The sequence below is a fragment of the Carassius gibelio genome, chromosome B22, assembly GCF_023724105.1.
Source record: "Carassius gibelio isolate Cgi1373 ecotype wild population from Czech Republic chromosome B22, carGib1.2-hapl.c, whole genome shotgun sequence".
NCBI classification, from domain to species: domain Eukaryota; kingdom Metazoa; phylum Chordata; class Actinopteri; order Cypriniformes; family Cyprinidae; genus Carassius; species Carassius gibelio.
In genome coordinates, this window is record NC_068417.1 from 32,504,147 (window position 1) to 32,521,447 (window position 17,301).

General features: G+C 38.1%; 2 protein-coding genes across 5 annotated transcripts in view; one reads left to right on the plus strand and one right to left on the minus strand.

Moving 5' to 3' along the window:
- LOC127988265 (V-set domain-containing T-cell activation inhibitor 1) overlaps positions 1-17,301 on the minus strand; it is a 138,695-nt gene that overhangs the window by 108,468 nt on the left and 12,926 nt on the right. The gene's annotated exons all lie outside the window — the stretch shown is intronic.
- The window catches only part of LOC127988262 (uncharacterized), a 93,215-nt gene that overhangs the window by 67,342 nt on the left and 8,572 nt on the right, over positions 1-17,301 (plus strand). The window contains exons 1-5 of one of the 3 annotated variants that reach the window (XR_008161592.1): positions 2,133-2,265; positions 2,630-2,813; positions 7,778-7,904; positions 7,992-8,330; positions 11,461-11,591. The gene's annotated coding sequence lies outside the window, so the exon portion shown is untranslated. Of the gene's footprint in view, positions 1-2,132; positions 2,266-2,629; positions 2,814-7,777; positions 7,905-7,991; positions 8,331-11,460; positions 11,592-17,301 lie in introns of those variants that run through there. The other 2 variants (XR_008161593.1, XR_008161591.1) reach the window with 2 other exon arrangements.

Sequence of the window (17,301 nt, forward strand, 5' to 3'; positions counted from 1 at the left end):
TTCCCAGTCCTTGCAAGAGCTCATGGAAAGAAGTATGAACATGAAGCCGTTTTGTTTGTTCACAAACTTCTTCCAAGTTTATTATTACATCCACACATTATATAGTTGCATTGCTAGGGTTGGTGTAGTGGTTTATCCAATAAGTATTGTACACTACATCATATAGGAATGTCTAGCAAACAAAGGGATTTCCTTCCTGCTACCTCTAGAGCCCACGGGATGTAGATTACATCGGTATGTTATACTGTATATAAAATGGAAGTATGGCCAGGAAGTTCTTGACAAATTTAGGTGTATAAGGATACCTTTCTCAACTGAACAATACAGTATGGTCAGTCTAAATTCAATAACTTCCGGGCTTATAGACCCCGTCCTCCACTGAACATCTTTTGCACATGTGTGTAGACAGATAGAGAGAGATAAGACTATCGAGAGTAGAGGGAGAGAGAACACTGAAGGGAGGAGGGAGTGAAACAGAAGAAATGGAGTGAGAAGGGAGGAGGGATTGCAGAGAGGCGAACTTACAGAAACATCTGATAGAGAGCATGATATAATCTAACAGTCCCATATGCATCAGACATTTAGCCAAAAGTCTGTGAGTGTGATATCGGAGGCTGATACTAAGCAACGGTTTACTGTTTTTTTAATATCCCAACATCCCCACACTGCTGGAGGCGGGTGTAGATTAATGTAAACATAACTTGCGACGCTCGCGTGTATCCCCTAAATACAACAAGATGAATTGAAGTGTAGGCAATCTAGGTATTATGCCGCATTCCAGGCAACCCATAACCCATGTTTTTCCAAACTTCTACCTGTGAAATTAAAACCCGTGACTTCACACCCGTGAACCCGGACTAGATTGATATACTCTCAGTTCCGAGCTCTGACGTAACATAGCCCACGAAACAACAATGGCAGATCTTAGGATAATATTCTTCTTCCTGAAATTTTATTGCCGGTTGACAAACAACAAAATGGTGTATTTCTGCCACCAACTGGTATGGAGTGTGGATCAAACATACACAAGCATACAAACTCACATTTGTAAAATATCTCAGTGTAAATTGCATTTTATTTGTGCTGACACCCATACAAATACCACTGTAATCCCCATCATTTGAATTCTAAATAACATTTGCATTATTTCCATTAAAATCTGGTCTACTTTCAGAGTGACTGTATTTTAAACTAGCCAAAGATGAACATGAATCTGAACAAGCAACTGATTTCAAAGGTCTTATATCCTCAATCCACTGTATTGCTAATAGTATTGCAATCCTTTATATTCCAAAAAAATATATATTTAATTCACCAAAAAGAGTCACAATAGCTTATTTTTTAAGTGCAATGTATGGAAAGTTAATACTTAAAAAATACTAACACTAATGTGCCTTGCTGTTTGTGTCGATCATAACATACTACTAGAGAGACTGGAAAACTGGGTCGGGCTTTCTGGGATGGTACTGAGATAGTTTAGGTCATACTTAGAAGGGAGAGGTTATTATGTGAGTATAGTAGAGCATAAGTCTAAGTGGACGTCCGTGACATGCGGAGGAGTCCCACAAGGCTCAATTCTTGCAGCGCTCTTGTTTAGCCTGTATGTGCTTCCACTAAGTCAAATAATGAGAAAGAACCAAATCACAGCTATGCTGATGATACCCAGATACCTAGACTTATCTCCAAAAGAACTACATCCCCATTGACTCCCTCTCCCAATGCATTGATTAAATTAATAGTTGGATGTGCCAGAACTTTCTTCAGTTAAACAAGAAAAAAACTGAATTTTGAAACAAAAACAAAAAAACACTAGAAGTGTATGACTGTATCAATGAAAAACATCAAACAATATCTACATTGCAAACAGGAATTCTGAAAAAGACTAAATTCACACAGTAATTACATTTCTATCCATCTCAAGACATTTTAAGTGCATAGTAACAATGAGGAAAAGACACAAATCTATGTAGTACACATGCCAAACCAGCAATGGGCGCTGTAATTGTGCCACAGAGACACAATAAGTACAGAGAATATATGAGAGAGGATATGAAGGTATTGTAAAAAGTCCGTGCCCTGACATAGACTACATCACCCAGAATGCATGTGTTCATATGTAGTTCTGCCAGCTCGCGGTTGTGCTAGGCGCTTTCACTTCGTGTGGTCCAGGGCCATGAGAGCAGTATTCACGGTGCAGAAAATTGCCATCCTTTGTTAATCCTACGCTAGTCTTGTGTGTAGAAGTGCTGTGTGCGTTCTTAAGATGTAAGTACAGCTTTGCATGAATGGCGCGTTTATTGCAGAGTTGTGGCAAAGTTGTTATAATTGTGTTATTCCCTACTGCTGATGCCGCTACGGCGTTTCACAAGTGCTCCTAAAGTAGCCATTTACTGTATATACTTTAGTTATTGCCTTGTAAATAACTGAAAATATTATATTTAATGTATAGTTAGCCTGTTTTGACCCTTTTCACCATTTGGAGAATTATGGCATTCATTCAAGTTCATTTATAGTGTTAGAGTTCCCTGTAGTGGATTTCGGTTATACTGCGGGTTATTTCTTTATGTATCTCTATGTAACCATAGCCTACGTTTAATAATATACATTTTATTGTATTTTTTTGTTTCAGATAACCACACAAACACCTATTCTGTCATATTTATACCTGTAAACCCACATCATCTCCATGTACCTGACTCCTTCTCAATAAACTCTCAAACTGCAGCATTGGATTTGCCCATTCCTTCTGACCGAGGAAGACTCAGTTGACGAGCAATCCATAATCAGCCGCAGACGCACACGGTCTCTTACAGGTATATTAATGCCAAATAGATTTGCATACGCAGGGTAGGAGTTGTGAAAGTGTAAATTAAATTTGCATGCATATGATAAGCTTTGTGAAGGTGTAAATTGCGCTTCAAGCATAAGAAAGAACTGATTTGAAGCATTTTACTGTTACTCATAACTGTAATTCAAGTATTGTGAAACTGCAGCTTCATGCTAAAGCAAACTAAATATGATCTGCATTCTTCTGACTTCCATTTTTCTGCGTTTACACTTTTGGCACGTTGTTTTCACAAAAATACGGCCAAAAGTACTGCAAGCCTGTAAACAGAGATTTGTAAGCATGAACAGTGATTTGCAAGTGAAAACAACAGTTTAAAGAACTGCAAAATGGATCAACTGCATTGAACCATACTGTGTGTGTGAAAAACGTACTGTTGCAAATGTCTAAATAATGCGTTATGCACGTGGGGCAAAAGTTTCCGAAATAATCCAATATGTACAACTCTGTCTTTTCTCTGCACTTACAATTTTGGCACGATTCTCTCACTATGTTTTGCATTATGAGAATGGCAATGGCAACCTGTACAATAAGCTGTTTAAAATGTGCATTGTCCCGATCAATTTTGAGCATCCAGTAATATAATCTCACGTCTTGTGGAATACTTTCCAAACATGCATTTATTTGTAAATTGAACTGTTTGCAAACAGAGATGGGGAAGTCCTTATAAGATTTCTTATCCTGTCGCGCCCTCTGTAGGACTGGAGACTAGTCAACAGAGCATTGAAGTCGACTAATCGATAAGTCGGTGCAACCCCAATATATATATATATAGTTTATTTGCAAAAACTGATAAACACCACTTTCAAAAAAAAAAAAAAAGTGATTTGAACCCTAAACATGACTTGTCAAAATAGCAGGTTTTGTCCACTTTCATTGCATTGTTTTACTGAAGAAGCTGACAAGCGTCCTTGTTGATTTTGAACAGAAGCCGATAAGTCTAAGTCTGTATTCAGGTCTGGAGACAAGGCTACTTTTACTTTGAAAAAAGACGTGATAGCTGAGAAGAGTTTCGTCAAAGCAGACTAAAGGCGTTTGCACACTGAACGAGAAGCACAGCACCACGTCTAGGACAACTCGAGGTATCGCACACCGGACACGCACAATCAATTACAAATTAAGTTCTGAGTTTTAATTTAATTTATTATTATTATTTTAGATATATTATTTTAATTGTTAATAGCTGAGTTTTCAATGGTAATTCATGAAAATAATCTGTGTTATAAATCTTATAAATGATTGTTTTGTTGTATATTTTTTCTAGGCAACCATGTTACATAGTAGCAATATTGTTTAGCTAATGTTAGCTAGCTAGCCTGAGTGAAAACAAACATTGTAAAGTTTTTACTTCAATGAAACAAATGTACTGTATTTTAGTTTAGGTTTCAGTTTGTAATATATATATATATATATATATATATATATATATATATATATATTTCCCTACTTCGTTGATTAGTTCCCTTTAGAGGGAACATGGAACTGCGTCCTCTTAGGGGTCGCTTTGGGGAACACCTCGTTGTTATTTGTGTCTGAAGCATACTTTGAAAAAACACCAACGCGTTGGCCGGTGACAGCCTCTCCCGTGTGGTTCAGCGCCTCTGCAATGCTTAGGAACCTCTAAGTACACACGCTACGATCTGTGTACTTCCTAAAGTTGTAACTTTTCTGAAATCCTGTATGGTAAGGGTTAAGCGCTCAGCTTCGTTCCCTTTTCGAGATGGTTAGAGCTTGGTTCCTTTGGCTCTATTCAGCCGGAGTGTATTTGTTTATGCACTTCAAGCATTGCTTCCCTCAACATGAAGGGATATCTGGGCGGTTCTCGCGGTAGTTTAACAGCGGTCCCCTTTCCAGGAAGGGTCAAGTGTGAGTACGCTACTCTGAATTCGGAGTTCTCCTCTCATAGGAGACTGTGTTCTCTGTTTTCCCCAGAGAGCTCCACCATTAGTTCCACAGATCGAGTTGATATTTCGAGATACATATTTTTGAGATACATCATTCCATCTGTGAGCTGCTCGATCGGAGTGCCACGAGAACCCCTCCTTAGAACAGTATTTCAAAAATCCATATTATGGTAAGTGTGCACATGAAGTCTTTGCGCACTTTCTGAAATCCACACTGTGGTAAGTTCACACGCTAGTGCTCTGTGTTCTTTCTAAAAATCCTTTATGGTGAGGGCTTCGCGCGGTTGCTTCGTGCCATTTCTTGAGTTGGTGAAAAGCCCCATTCATCTTGGGCGTCACTCCATTTATGTATCCTCGAATACCTATCTAAGCAGGGTATTGCTACCAGGGATCTGTAGAGACGGCTCCTTCAGCAAACTTGTGCGAGAGCAAGCGGTAGCCTCTGTGTGACAGGCAAGACCTTGTATAAATACTGGTTTCTTAGCCGTATCCCTTTAAAGGAATCCTTCCTGATTCCAAGCCTTTAGCTCTACCCCGGGCCGAGGCTCTAACAAATAAACTGGCTGTGCAGCTTAGGCCTTTGGCCGTAAGGGATAATGTCACAGACAGCCATCTAAACGTCCCAGGGGCAACTCCCATGGAAATGGTAGAGTTAGTACTTAGTGTTTGCCATGATCCTGGCCTGCACTCCCCTCAGCCTGGTGGCGTGGGTATACTGTTCCCCAAAGCGACCCCTAAGAGGATGCAGTTCGAAGTTCCCTCAAAAGGGAACTGTCTCAGGTTACGTATGTAACCATAGTTCCCTGAGAAGGAAACAAGACACTGTGTCCTCTAGCTCCCTGCCATGCTTCGGACGCAAGCTTCAGAAGAAGAAGATAATGACGTGCTCTCCCGGTGCTTATTTATAGTCGTGACGTTGGAGGCTGTCACTGGCCAACAAGTTGGTGTTTTTTCAATGTAAGCTTCAGACACGGGTCATGATGAGGTGTTCCCCAAAGCGACCCCTAAGAGGACGAAATGTCTTAGTTCCCTGAGTAGGGAACTATGGTTACATACGTAACCTGAGACAGTTTATCATCATCCATTGCAGTCCGCTACGCCGCTATTTAAATTACACAAAGTGTGTTGTGACAGTTGTGATTTGGTAAATCCAGTAGGTGGCTGCCGATGACATTAGCCTCGTTTCCACTATCGGGCCAAAAGTGGGCGTGCCTCGTCGGGGCTTCCTCGGGCCAATTGCAAGGGTTTTTTGGCCTGCCAAAAACCTTTGGCCAAAGCGTGCAGAGGGGGCTAGAGGAGTGGTTATGAACAATGGCTGTGTTTCTCCACGTCTGGAGCGCATCTGTGCTGCGGATCATTTCAGAAAGATAACAGCTATAACACCAGCATTAAAGACTTTTTAAAGTCTTTAAGTACAAAACTCCATCTTAGTCAACTGCGAGTGTTTGAAATAACTTGATCTGATGTGGATTATATTCACTATACAAGGCAGAAATATTTATAAGCGATGCAAGAGACTATGCACGCTAGGCATAACATGGTAAATGCTACCACTTGAAGAAAACAGACGTCAGCTTCGTGTATTTATTTAGTAAAATATAATAATGTAATAATTTTGTTCGGGAGCTTTTATAAAAATATAGAAATGATATTTCTTTCTAAATGTGAGGTATGTGACTACAAATGAACAGAAACTGACTCAGCTGTTCATAATGCTTTATTTCTGTGTGACTAATATTAAATCCTGATAATTAAATTAATTATGATCAATGTAGGCTATCACCTTTTATAGTAAAACACAGATGAAGCGCAGTGGAGCTTCAGGCTATTTTGGTCTCATGATGCAATAGGCCCGAGGCTATTAGCCCCACCCGGCCCATTTTAAGCCCTGGCTCACACTGGACAGACAGTGGACTATTTTAAATGTAATATGTAAAAATGTCTCAAGACAAAATTAAAGATTAAAAAGTACTACGTATATTATACATTTAATTATATGTTTTTACATTTTATTCAAGCTGTAAAACTAATGTAAGAAGTATTTTGCAGCAGTCATATCTCAGTATAATGAATGAACAATGATTTGAAACAAATATCAAGTTCTTTAATATAAAACTATGCAGATGACGTGGCAGGAATTTGAACAGCATCCTGAATCGTAGCTGGACGCTGTGGACAGATGCCGAATGGCGCCGCCCGTGTGCATACACTCATAAAAAACAACGTGTTTGAAATTTTAAAGACGTGACGCGACACGACGCAATGCTATGTGGCATTGTGCTTCTCATCTGGTGTGCTATCCCCTTAAAAGTGATCGAGAATGGATAATTTCAATGAACCTATCTTCTTCAGGGTGTAAAAGGAAAGGAAAATTAAAGCTGAAACATTTTCAGAGAATTTAGCAAAAGCAGTGCTTTACAATGGTGAGGGGAAAGGCTTCGTGTATTGTGTGAAATCACAACCATACAGTCTATGATCACAACAACTTTTGTCAGGGATTTACATGAAATGTGGAGTTATCTATTCTTGCCAAAAAAAATTACTGTTGGAGTTATCTGCTTTTCCTATAAAACTAACTATTAGTGTGGAAAAATAAAACATTTTAAATGAACCTTAATTTTGTAAATTACCTGATTTTAAGTTATTATTATTACTTAATCAAAAAAAAAATAATCAACTGCAGTTTGATTGATATTAAATGGAATTTGCAATAAAAAACATGATTTCTCAACAAAAAAAAAGGGGAGTTAATGTTTTTTTGCAAATTAACCCTTCATAAATGTATTAAAATGTTTATGAAATGTTCAAAATGCACTAAAGAGCACTTCTTCCCTTCTTTTTCTCACTCCCTGATTACAGTATATACACCTATATCTCCTTGAATATTAAAAAACTCATTTGTTGTTCATTTGACTTCGTTCCTTGCAAATGCACCCTTGCACCTTCTTCTTTGACCATTTGCAATATTGCCATCTGCTGTATTGTATTGCCAACTTACTTGACAATTGATTTACTTGTCAACTTACAGTAGTCTTGATTTGACTTCCTCTGCTTGGTGTGGCTAAGAGTCCTCCTAAAAGAGACCCGAGGTCTGGTTTCATCTAAAAAGCAGCGTGAACCAACCATCATGTTGAAGATCTTAAAGCTTCAGCTCTGTGAGTTTACTCATGAAAATATTTTCATACATGTGTTATAATGAAATATATTTTCTTGTTTGAGTGAAAAATATTTTTTTCTCGTAGATCTGCTAATGTGGTGTCAAGCTGCAGAGACTTTAACAGATCAACTAACAGATTTGGGTCAAAATGTGACTATAAACTGTGATATTGATGCAAAGGTGGCCACATGGATTTTGCTGAATTTACCAAATCTTCCGGTTGTGATATTACAGTCATTTTTAAACCCACCATCAACATTTTACTACAACAAAAACTTCAGGCTCAAATATTCAGTGCAACCTAAACATCGTCTTTTCATAAATAACATCACTATTAATGAGTTAGGACTTTATTATTGCATGGACACAGAAACAGAGGTAAAATTCAGCAATGGCATCATACTACACATCATCATACACACTGGTGAGTGATACTACTTCAGTTATGTGCTTATACTAATGTATACTAGGAGTGGGGGGGGGGTTGATACAGTATAGTATCATGATATTTATTGTATCGATACACGGATGCCAAGTATCGATCTTTTACTATATTATTTTTTAGAATCAAAATTTTTTTAAAATCAATTTCTTGACAATCCACTAGATGGTGTTGAGTTCAACTGGGTCACCTTCAGCATGCAGTAAGTTAGTAAAATAAAGATGAAAGCATCGCGGAAGGTTATCAGGAAAGCTCCTTCTGCGTTTAAATCGAACGTATGGACTTAGGCCTACTTTGGATTTGTTAACAAGGAGGGGATGTAAGTAGATGCACCAGCATCCAAAAATTATCTAAGAGAAAAATGGCTGAAAATCAGAGCAAAAAAGATAGGCTACATGTAAAAATTAAATATATATATATATGGCACACAGCGCCCCGCCTGGCAGTGTTTAGTGCGCATGTTTCACTCTCCTTGTCACATAATATGGACTACTTCAGCTTTACTAGGTAACGCTGGTAAAATTATGCTGCCTTCAGTGACATTGTGCTATGCTCATATGCTCTGATAATAATAGCTTTGTAGGACTATAATTTTTTGGATAATTAGTCCAAAAAAAAACATAAATCCAACATCTTACAGTATTGTTCAAAATAATAGCAGTACAATGTGACTAACCAGAATAATCAAGGTTTTTCGTATATTTTTTTATTGCTACGTGGCAAACAAGTTACCAGTAGGTTCAGTAGATTCTCAGAAAACAAATGAGACCCAGCATTCATGATATGCACGCTCTTAAGGCTGTGCAATTGGGCAATTAGTTGAATTAGTTGAAAGGGGTGTGTTCAAAAAAATAGCAGTGTGGCATTCAATCACTGAGGTCATCAATTTTGTGAAGAAACAGGTGTGAATCAGGTGGCCCCTATTTAAGGATGAAGCCAACACTTGTTGAACATGCATTTGAAAGCTGAGGAAAATGGGTCGTTCAAGACATTGTTCAGAAGAACAGCGTACTTTGATTAAAAAGTTGATTAGAGAGGGGAAAACCTATAAAGAGGTGCAAAAAATGATAGGCTGTTCAGCTAAAATGATCTCCAATGCCTTAAAATGGAGAGCAAAACCAGAGAGACGTGGAAGAAAACGGAAGACAGCCATCAAAATGGATAGAAGAATAACCAGAATGGCAAAGGCTCAGCCAATGATCACCTCCAGGATGATCAAAGACAGTCTGGAGTTACCTGTAAGTACTGTGACAGTTAGAAGACGTCTGTGTGAAGCTAATCTATTTTCAAGAATCCCCCGCAAAGTCCCTCTGTTAAAAAAAAGGCATGTGCAGAAGAGGTTACAATTTGCCAAAGAACACATCAACTGGCCTAAAGAGAAATGGAGGAACATTTTGTGGACTGATGAGAGTAAAATTGTTCTTTTTGGGTCCAAGGGCCACAGGCAGTTTGTGAGACGACCCCCAAACTCTGAATTCAAGCCACAGTACACAGTGAAGACAGTGAAGCATGGAGGTGCAAGCATCATGATATGGGCATGTTTCTCCTACTATGGTGTTGAGCCTATTTATCGCATACCAGGGATCATGGATCAGTTTGCATATGTTAAAATACTTGAAGAGGTCATGTTGCCCTATGCTGAAGAGGACATGCCCTTGAAATGGTTGTTTCAACAAGACAATGACCCAAAACACACTAGTAAACGGGCAAAGTCTTGGTTCCAAACCAACAAAATTAATGTTATGGAGTGGCCAGCCCAATCTCCAGACCTTAATCCAATTGAGAACTTGTGGGGTGATATCAAAAATGCTGTTTCTGAAGCAAAACCAAGAAATGTGAATGAATTGTGGAATGTTGTTAAAGAATCATGGAGTGGAATAACAGCTGAGAGATGCCACAAGTTGGTTGACTCCATGCCACACAGATGTCAAGCAGTTTTAAAAAACTGTGGTCATACAACTAAATATTAGTTTAGTGATTCACAGGATTGCTAAATCCCAGAAAAAAAAAATGTTTGTACAAAATAGTTTTGAGTTTGTACAGTCAAAGGTAGACACTGCTATTTTTTTGAACACACCCCTTTCAACTAATTGCCCAATTGCACAGCCTTAAGAGCGTGCATATCATGAATGCTGGGTCTTGTTTGTTTTCTGACAATCTACTGAACCCACTGGTAACTTGTTTGCCACGTAGCAATAAAAAATATACTAAAAACCTTGATTATTCTGGTTAGTCACATTGTACTGCTATTATTTTGAACAATACTGTATATCTGATTCTTTTACATTGAAGTTAATAAAAAAAATTATATACACTGATATTTAATATTCAGGTTCCACTTTACAGTAAGGTTCCATTAATGATAATGTATTAACTAACATGAACGAGCAGTCAATGAACAATACATTTATTACAGTATTTAATCTGCCTCAATGTTAGTTAATGAGAATACAGTTGTTCATTGTTAGGTCAAGTTAATTCAGAGTGCATTAAATGTTAACTAGAACAACTGTTGAATTAGTTTTAGATGAATGAACTAAGATGAATAATATCTCAGTTTGTTAACTAAAGTAGTTTACTAATGAACCTTATTGTAAAGAGTTACCAATATTAATATAAATTATTTCCAGTTTTATTGTTACCTTCAGTAAAAGTGTGGTTATTTTATTGGCTTATTGTGTTTTTATTATTATTATTATTATTATTTATTTTATATATTTTTTATTCAGTATCATTCAAATTGAGATACATTTAAAAAGGCTAACAAAAGAACTTAATATTATTTAATAAAATAATAAATAATCATTACAAACCATTTTGGGTTTCTGTTTCAGCCCAGAATTTTCATGTTGGTGCATCCCTAGATGTAAGACTACATGTTTTGTTTAATTGAATTTCAATTTAACAGTAATTTACTTTCAAATGCCCCAATTGCTGAATGGTCTGAACAACTTTTTTGTACAAGTTCATATAACAAGTGTATCATGACACAAGTATCGTGATAATATTGTATCGTGAGGCCTCTGGTGATTCCCACCCCTAATGTATACACTCCCTTAAATGTATACACACACACACGCATGGATATATATTTGAGCACTTTTTTTTACAGACCAAACTATACCTGCAAAGTTACCACAGTGTCAGAATCGCACTGAAGTGTTGCTAAATGAGCAGACAACATGGATGAAACATTTTGCTCTAAGTTGCATGATCAGTGTTTTACTGATTATTGGATGAAAGGTGAGTTGCTCTCTGAACTTATTAAATGTACAGTAGCATAACTCCTTCTGTTAAAATATGAAGCTATTTTTCGGAAGGTAAATTAAGTTCTTATCCTGTTAAAAGTTTATCTGATGGAAGTTACCAAAATCCACAACGACATATAGTAGTATCAAGTTACAGATCTTGGGGTGACCAGACTCCCAACTCTTTTAAAATTGTGAATAGCCTGCTTCTGTCTTTTCCCTTTAACTTTTAGTATCTCCGTTGTCCATTTTGTATTGGGGGAAAAAGCTGCTTCTCTGCCATTAAATTAAGAGGCATTAAGTGCCATAAAGTGTGTGCATAGAAAGTACAGGCTACCGCTTTCTAGGTAACTCACTGTGTTGAGTATTTCTTTTAATAATGAGCTTCAGTTATCAAATGTTTATTGATAGTTTTAAGAAATTACGTACATTATGTATTGTAATGCATTTCCACCAGTCTTGTTTATTTAATATAATTGAGTTAAATAGTCAAAGAAAGTCTCTGAGCAGCTTTTGGGAATCCTCAAATTTGGTTGTCATGAAACTTAAAGCGATAGTTCACCCAAAAATGACAGTGATGTTTATCTGTTTACACCCAGGGCATCCAAGTATCACCAAAATGTATCTTTGCAATGCAGAGAAAACAGAAGCTACATCTGAAGTGCTAGATATTTTTAAGCACAGTTTAATATGGCCCTATGGGACATGGAGTACTTTAACCTGCAGTTACAAATGAATAAATAATTTTTTGATATTTTAAACATAAAACATTGAAAACTAATGTTGGAAATTATTGTAAAAAATGAAAAGGTACCTTAAATGTTAAATTAAAACCATCAGTAGGTGGCAGAAAGTCACTGTTAATAAGTGCGTCATTGCGAAAAAAATAATTTAAACGGTTGATTCATTCACTAACGAAACACTATCCTGTTACTTAGATTAAATTCAAACCGATGGATGTGAGAAGAAAACGACCTCTTTCATTTCTTTTTGATATCTGTATGGAGAGCTATGGTCAGAAAGATAACGCTCATCCAGCGTTTTTTTTTTTATAAATGGCCTTTCATCGTCACCTTGTTAGCGCATTTTCATGGCAAGTCCAACTTTAGCTCTACATACGCAGGGCAGGAGAATTGAAAAGGCTCAGCCACAGCTTCTTCACCATCCTCAATATCTCCTGCTTTTCCTGGGTAAAAACCCAGCAGAGCACTAACCTCATTATCAGATAGTGTTAAAGATATAACATCATCCTCCCGAGACTCTCTCTCGTCCGCCGCCATTACGAGCGCGAAAGGGAAAATCCCTCTTTAAATTATTCAGACAGATCCACCTTCAACAGATCCACCTGTATTCTCACAAGCTCATTCTCCTCCGTGCATCAGCAGCGACAGGTCCTGAACCATGGGAAACAGATGACTGCCTTTTTTTTATCCCGGAAGAGAGAAGAATGAGATCGGAGCTTTTTTTTTCCTTGAAAAAACGCTCACAATGCACACAGAATGCCTGAAAGACATCTCGGGCGTGCTCTTCACCCAAACAAATGACGCAAAGATTGTGTGTGTCATTGGGTGTCAAATAAACTGACGTGGATGCACACATTGTCTAGACGCTTGCTAGTAGTTGCCATGATATACAGAGAAAGATCCCTCATACCAGTTCTTTCAGATGCATGTTTCAGACAGAACAGTCAGTGAAGATGAAGAAGAGGATGACGTGTTCTCCCAGTGCCTGTTTATAGTCGCGCCGGTAGTGACGTCAGAGGCTGTAGTTGTTGTTGTTTTTTCAATGTATGCTACAGACACGGGTCATGACGAGGTGTTCCCAGAGATGTATAGTAACGAAGTAGAACTACTTCACTACTGTACTTAAGTACTAAAAGGCTTTATCTGTACTTTACTGGAGTATTATTTTTTTCCCCTACTTCCACTTTTACTTCAGTACATATTTTCGCTGAGTTTAATACTTTTACTCCGTTATTTTTGTTATGTGCTGCATCGTTACTCGTTACCCACATTACCACTGCCAGAACTGTAGATGGCAGGTTTGATGAAGCTGGCACATCATTGAGCGAATCAAGCGATTAAGAAGACTGCGCATGCTGACTGAACTGCTGTGAAGAGAGAGATGAACAGAGACAGATAATGACTCTTTCACGAGTCAAGAACCGGTTGCATCGGTGTTCGGATCACCAGTAGTTCTTTCTGACAGTTCGATTCAATAAACCGGGTGAAGAAAACAGTTCACCGGTTCTTTTGCGCTCGACGTAATGACGTCATTGGCGATGATTGCAAGCCTTCGGTTTACCCGCACCCATAACACTAGCACAGAATCAGTTCAGAATCAATCACCAAAGAATCAGTTCGGTCCAGCGCTGTGTGTCGGTTTGCTTCACGCTGAATCACACATGCGCAGTATCATCAGCTCCTCAGTTCTCGAATTGGACACGAATTCGTAAACGGTTCTCGTGAACAAGTCAGTCTTTTGTTCATTATCTGGCTCGGCTCTGTGTTCATCTTCAGTTCTCTCTTTACATCAGTTCATTCAGTCTACTGTTTGAGTAAATTAATTACTCCGCGATGTTGGCTTGTTTTAACTCAGAGGGAGTGTCAGCCACATTAAAAAAAGTTAACAGCTTAAGTCATTTGTGGATTAATGCGTATTGGTGACGCGAACCGTTTAAAACGATTCAGTTCGATTTGGTGAATTGTTTCAAAAAGATCCGGTTACATCTATGATTCGTTCACGAAACGGATATCACAAACTCCTTTGTTTTGAACTGTCTAACAACAGACACGGAAGAGAAGACGATGCTGAATAAAGTAATAGTTTTTGCTATTTTTTATATTTAACGGACCCTCTGATGTCACATGGACTACTTTGATGATGTTGTTCTTACCTTTCTGGACATGGACAGTAAACCGTACACACAGCTCCAATGGAGGGACTGAGAGCTCTCGGACTAAATCAAAAATATCTTAAACTGTGTTTTGAAGATAAACGGAGGTCTTACATGTTTGAAACAACATGAGGGTAAGTTATTAATGACATAATTTTGCAAATTGGGCGAAATAACCCTTTAATGGTTTTTTTTTTTTTTTTTTTTTTACAAAAAGTTACAGTCAAAAGAATTGTGATTGTCCTTTAGGCTAATAATTTGAAATAGTAAAAACAATATGTTCAAACTTTTGACTACTTTCTTTAATAACTACATAACACAATACTTGTACTTTTACTTTCAGTACTTGAGTAGTAAATTTTAAAATAGACTACTTGCAATACTTAAGTACAAAAAATATTGAATACTTTAGTACTTCTACTTAAGTGTGGTGCTTAAAGAGCACTTCAACTTCTACTCTGGTAGTGACCGTGTTTCTAAAGATAAGGCTCCACCATGTTGCCAAACTCGCCTCTCTTGAACTACAGAAAGGCAGCACGAGAAAGAAGCTCTGCAAAACAGTCCTCTTTCAGGGGTGTTAGTATGTGTGAGTGAGAGAGAGAGAAGATTGTGTGTGTGTGTGTGTGTGTGTGTGTGTGTGTGTGTGTGTGTGTGTGTGTATGTCATAAATCATCATACATTGTTTCTTCAACTTATTAAAATATCTTATTTTACTGCAACTATCTGTTTCTGCTTCTTTATCATATTTATAGTGTGTGATTTATAAATTACCTTATATCATGCATCACATATTTTGATTTTGGACCTGGCAAACAAGTTACACTGAGTGGAGCTGGCGACCGATCCAAGATGGCGGCTCCATGGCTTGACCGTGCCAATAGGCAGTAGCGTTCGATAAGGCGTCTATCTATATGATGTCTAAGGCTAAATTGGCAACACTGCTTCTTCTTGCTTGTTTTATGGTGGATCACAAACTTATAAGTGCATTACTGCCACTTATCTCTCAAATGGGCCATTAACACTATATCTACAATCTCAATTAGGAGTGATAATGGTCCATTTGGGAGAGTAATGCACTTATAAGTCTTACACTTTTTTTATAGATTCTATTACCATTGCCAAGCATTGACAGACTGCAACTCCTGAAGCTAAACATCATAATGTGTGTTCTACTGAAGAAACAAAGTGACCTACATCTTGGATGCCCTGGGTGTAAGCAGATAAACATAACATTTCCATTGTTTTCCCTTTAATGCATCTGTCTCACTAATAAAATTACTTGCATGTATGGAGTTGCATTTTATTTTATGTTTCACAATGTAAATTTTGTTCAATTAGTTGTTTAAATAACTAAATCACTATGCCTGTACTTGCATTTTGTCTGTAGCCTACTTTCTGCACTGGAAGCTCCTGTCGTCAAGTCACATTCATTGTGTGTGTGTAAATAAGTGGTGGCCCGTTATCGACGTTAACGTGCTGCGTTTACGTGAGACCCTTATTTGGCGATAAAAAAAATATTGGTTGGGAGCTGGGTCTATACTAAGCAAGCTATGATGACTTTCACCTTGATATTTTATATAACCGACTGGCTGAGGCCAGCCTAAAAAGATGCTCAGGACGGTTGACGGGCCACTGCTGCGCATCGTCACGAAAGCTTATCTTTTCCACGTGTTTGTAAGCCATACCGCTTGTTGATTTAAACATTAAAGCATCCAAACACAAGACGCGGAAAAGCTGAACAGAGTAGCTTGTTACTCGCGTGCTGTGTTCGGTGCGGAGAGAGAGAGAGAGATAGTCGCGTATCACGGACAGCGACACTGAACCGAGATGAAGTTCTCCTCGAAGTCCCTCCTGCACCTGAACGAACAAATACAACTCGCAGTTTGAACAAACAAAAAGATGTGAAAGAGCCCAATTCAGTACTCGCGGTGTTCTGGTGTTCAGGGCTCACGCAGAGAAAGCATAGACAGTAAAAGAAATGGACACAGTGACCCCATTGGAACTCAATTGAGACAAGTGAAGCCCATTTTTTGCGTTTTTTAGCACTTCCGTTTCTGACGCGCAGACTCAAACTAAGCTTGATGACGTCAGCAACCTGTCTGACAGATGTAAATCTTCTAGTAGCTGTGCGTGCAAACTGCCATCGTTAATCTTGCAGAGACGGCGAGCTTGAGCGGGGAGTTCTTTGTCGTGAGTGAGCAGGAGTAAGTATTCTGATTAATTATTTTGTATAGTATTTTCAAATGTAACGCAAGTACGCCATATTAAGTTAACTGTTTCTACGGGGCCATAATCTAACATAGAAGGTAATGGGGCCCTTTATACATTGTTGTGTATCTTTAGAAATAAATAATGGACAAACGGAGTCTTAAAATGCCTCAGATGTAAAGTTATTCGCTGTCAAAGTGACGCCAAAATGAATGGGAGTCAATGGGAATGCTAACGCAAGTGAAGTTTTGCTACAAGATGGCGTCACACGGCCGACTTCAACTTCTGGTCGACTTCATTGCCGCCTGAGAGAAAGGCGTCTCAAAACACTTGAACATCGAATTTGCTTATTTTTGCTCTTGTGCCGACAAATACACACAAAATATGTCAAAATACCCACCTTGGAAATTATACTCGAAAAAACTGTCCGTAATTCTTAAGTGAAAGTAAACAGTTGAGGAAAAAAATGGGATGTGTATTATATTCAATGCGTTCATCGTCTCTTAAAGCGACCGCGCCTAATTTAGCTGATGGCTGCTGTAATGTTAATCCAAGAAAATGAAAATGAAAATCACTCACTGCTCTTGACTGGATTACTTTG